This window comes from Antechinus flavipes, chromosome 3, assembly GCF_016432865.1.
Source record: "Antechinus flavipes isolate AdamAnt ecotype Samford, QLD, Australia chromosome 3, AdamAnt_v2, whole genome shotgun sequence".
Classification (NCBI taxonomy): domain Eukaryota; kingdom Metazoa; phylum Chordata; class Mammalia; order Dasyuromorphia; family Dasyuridae; genus Antechinus; species Antechinus flavipes.
Window position 1 is genome coordinate 588,504,678 of NC_067400.1, and position 4,614 is coordinate 588,509,291.

Sequence of the window (4,614 nt, forward strand, 5' to 3'; positions counted from 1 at the left end):
CTCTCTGAAATCCTCCTGCTGATTGTTTCTTATAGAACAATAATATTCCATAATATTCATATACCATCACTTATTCCGCCATTCTCCCAACTGATGAGCATCCACTCAGTTTCCAGTTCCTTGCCACTACAAGAAGGGCTGCCACAAACACTTCTGCTCATGGGGGTCCTTTTCCCTCCTTCATGATTTCCTTGGGATACAGACCCAGTAATGGCACTGCTGGGGCAAAGGGTGGGCACAGTTTGATATTCCTTTGGGAATAGTTAGGAAATGTAAGCCTTACAACATGACATAATGATGGGATGTTACTATTTTCACTGTTATTCTTATCTGGGTTTGGGAAAGGCCTGATAAAGACCAATATTCTACCATCACCTGGAGGAGTCAGGGGCCAACCTGCCTGGGCAGCATCCTTGCCACTGCCATGGCAACATTCATCAGTGCGAGCCCCCACCTGGTGTGCCCTGTGAATGCAATCTTAAGGGTTTCTTTCTGATTTCAGGTCCTGCACTGCCACTTAGATAACCTTTCTATCTACACTTGTTTCGACAAGCTCTGTACAGGTTCTCGTTTGAAAGATCTCCTGCATCCCACTGCCTCCTGACTTTAATCCTGCCTGAGAAGAACGAGTGGATAAGTTGCTGTTAGGCTGGAAAGTGCTGCTGGCCGTGTAGACAAAGGACCTGGGTGCTAATTCCTCACCACTGTGGAACGGAGGAGATATCACTGACCTTTTCTGGGCCTGTTTCCTTAGTAAAATGATGAATCCAGAATTGAAGAATTGTAAGGTTCTTCCTAACTTCAAGGGTCAGGAACTCTGCGAGAATGGGACGGTCATCCTAGGCCAAAAGGGCCCTACAAAGTAAGGGAGAACCCCAAGCCCTCAAGAAAAACTCTTGGAAGACCAGAGTAGTGAGTATGGCCTTCAAGGCTAGAGCCCCGTAGGCAAGAGAGGAGACACCAGAAAGAGAGGTCCCAGCAGCACAGCAAGAAACGGGGTTGAGAGGCGCGGAAGGCGGCCCATTAGGTTTTGAAGAACGCTGTATGACTGCTCAGCTTGTTAGAACTTTTTGGCTTCAGAAATCCAGAAAAGCTCTCCCAACGAGAGGGTGTTCCCAGAAATAGCTTGAAAAGATTATCATGGACGTGGGGAGCAGAGCCTGGGCCTCAGGATCCGATGCTGATAGGCATTTTGGAACTCTTGTGACAGTGCAGAGGGCAACAATGTAGACCGACTCCGGGAATACAACAGAGTATGAAAGGGGAGTTTGAGAAGCTGAAGACAACTGATGAAGGGCCTGCCTTGTGGCCGTGGAGCCCTCACATGATGGGTGAACTCTGACTTTATAAATGGGGAAAGGAGAGGAGACTCGGAGAGAAGAGCTTCCCATTTGACATTTCCCCCTTCCCCCCAACACACAACCACTCACCACATGCCCGGGGCTAATTACACTAAAGAAAAATGAATCACATTATTCAGAGAGAAGTTCCAGCAGATACCACTAATCTGGGTTAGAGCTTGTCCTCTTTCTTTCCTCTTATTCTTTCTAATGTAATATTTTTATTTTCCTCAGTTACTCGTAAAACTTTTTTATATTTGTTTTTAGAATTTTTTGAGCTCTAGATTCTGTCTTCCTCCCCACTCCATCCCCCTTTAAAAAGGATGTGTAAAGTTATACAAAACATTTCCATATGTCATGTTGTGAAAGAACACATCTACCCTCCTATCCTCCCCAAAAAACACGAAAAATAAAATTAAAAAAAATATGTTTCAGTCTATTCAGACACAGTTCATCCTCGGGGTGTGGATAGCATTCCCTTTATCTTCTGGGGAATGGGTAGATGGGTAGAACCATTGAGGGGGGCCTAATTATTATTTGGAGACCTGGATGAGACTAATGAGGGGTGCCCAGAGATGGACTGCCCCCCCCCCCAAGGATGCTGCCATTTCCCTTCTTGTCTTGAGTTCCCTCATTTGTCTCATCCAGGTCTCCGAAGGTACCCACATCTTCATGGCGCACTCTGCAGGTATAACTAAAAGTCTGGTGTAGTCCTGGTTCTGTTAACTTGAGATAGGATCTCGATTTCTGATTCTCATTTTCCTCATCTATTAAATGAGGCACAGGTGCACCATAGTGTGCCTTTGTTTCCTTCTCTGTAAACTGCTAATAATCGCTCCTACCTCCCACAGTAGTGGTGAGGTATATGTAATAATAAGTAGAATTGGGTTGTCCGGCTGTAGGCCTTCTTCTGGTCCTGGCATTGGTCAATAAGGCATTTATTAAATAGCTCCCATGTTCTAAGTTTGGGACAATATGAATATGGGAGGAAAACAGACCCTGCACTGGAGGATCTTATATTGAAATGGGGGAGACAACACATACAGAGGCAGAATGGATGCAGAATAAAAGCAGCTGGTGGTATAGGAGATAGAACACCGGAACAGTTTGACTTCAGGTTAAACGCCCAAGTTTGATTTCCTGCCCCAAGAACTTACTAGTCTTATGATTCTGGACTAGTCAGAACTTCTCCAATCTGTAACACCCCTTCCATCTTTAATCCATGATCTTAATGAAAAAATCATATGGGAAGGAATTCTGGATGCGAGTGGGGATGGTGGAGGACACATAAAAGGTGATAATTTCAAGCCAAGTTTTAAGGAAAACTTGAAATTTTAAGAGAATGAGCAGAAGGAAGGAGAGTATTCCCCATACGGGGGGGGAGGGGGGGAAGACAGCCAGGGCAAAGGCTCAGTGATGGGAGGGGAGAATTGTGGGCAAGATCCTGCAAACAAGGGAGTATGTTAGTTCCATCTTCAAACTAACTTCTGACCACATGGTCATGGTGCCTGAAATGCTATTGTTACATGATGGTTTCCATTGGGTCTTCAAAGCTCCTTCTATTCTGTCTTCCAGGGGACATTCGTTAGTGTTTTAGGCTTGGAGTCAAGAAATGTATTCAAATCCTGCCTCTGACACTTACCAGCTGTGACCATGGGCTAGTCACTTAAGTCTTCGAAATCTGTTTCTTCATCTATATGATGAGTGGATTGGACCACGTGGCAGCCAAGGTCCCCAACAGCTCTGATCCTATGGTCCTTTCCTGTCAAGACTTTTTTGGTTGACTTTGTCAACCAATGTGTTGTCTGTCTGTGTCATCTAAATTTTTTATTAGCATATTATGCGTACCATTATCTAAACAACTTAAATATTTATTAGAATGGGGTGTAGTACAGATTCCTGGGGAACTCCCCATTTATGTCATCACTATTTCGAGATCATCCAAGTTCCAAACCATCTCTTCAAAAAGCGGTTATTCTCAGATGAACATTAGAACATTCTGACTTCATTAGAAATACCCAAGTTTGATTTCTTGCCCTAAAAACGGCATGATTCAGTTATCAATAAGTGTTAAAATTAAATTATCTACAGCACCTCCCTTATATTAAGTAGCCTACTTACGTTGCTTTTAATAACTTAAATTTAAAAAAAATTAAAAAATATTTTAAATTTAAAAATTAAAATTTTAAGATTTTAAGAAAAAAATTAAAAAAATTAAAAAAAGATAAAAATAAATTTAAAAAGAGATTAGAGTGTTTTGTGAAAAAATCATTTCAGTCCTTTATAATCATTCTTCCTCCTTCTAGACATCAAGTATCCATCTTTAAGGATCCATTGTAGAATTTTCTCTGGGATCAAAGTAATTCTGGTCTCTTCTACTTTTTTGTAAATTAGGACCACATTTACCCATGTCCAATCTTACTTTAACTCTCGTTTTTATAAAAAGCCTAGGAGATAGTACAAGTATTATTTACCTTGAGGAATAGAAAAGTTATAGGTAGACAAGCTGGGAAAAATCTCCAATTCCATCTAGCCTGTGACTTGTATGGACCATAACTATGGCATACTAGCAGGAGATAGAGTGTCAAACTGTCCAATAAGAATTAAGACAGATCCAGGAGAAAAGGCATCTGAAAAATTTAAGAAGGTTAATTGTCCATCTATTTGTCTGATGTGTGCAACACTGAAGAGCTATATAATAATCCCAATGTATAAGCTAAACATTTAAGACAATCCTGGTCTCTTTGGGCAGAAGGAAAACTACTCTGTCCCTTGGATGACAGAATCTTACAACAGGGAGTTATTTAATGACGGAGTACGTTGGTATCTCCATAGCATTACCAATAGGAGTTGCCTTGGCAACTTCCATTATGTTTATTTTTTGGTCTCACATTCCCTGTGGGTGTTCCCTCCTCACACCAATGGAATAGATACTGTTAAGGAAGAGAAAAATCATATGCACTTTTTTTTTTAATGTCTCTCTGAACCAAGTAGTTCTCCATTGGGCGTAGAGATTAAAAACCTCAAAACACATCCCAGCTCTGGACTGTGGGGTTGAACCATAGGGCCGTGTGTGAGAGGATCAGACTTGCCCCTTGTCTCAAGGGGTTCGTTTCAAACCAGACTTTTCAACTCCTATGTCCAGCATTTTCCCCCCATGTTCTTTCAGATCTGTGCCATTTTCTTCAGAGGACCGTAACCTTTAAATAGGATTTTCTTTTCCCACCCTACCCCAGGTAAGGTAATAAAGAAATAACAAATAACAAGCTACTGC

At 41.8% G+C, this 4,614-nt stretch overlaps 1 long non-coding RNA gene across 1 annotated transcript in view; it reads left to right on the forward strand.

Moving 5' to 3' along the window:
- The window catches only part of LOC127555806 (uncharacterized), a 583,775-nt gene that overhangs the window by 380,848 nt on the left and 198,313 nt on the right, over positions 1 to 4,614 (forward strand). The window lies entirely within an intron of this gene.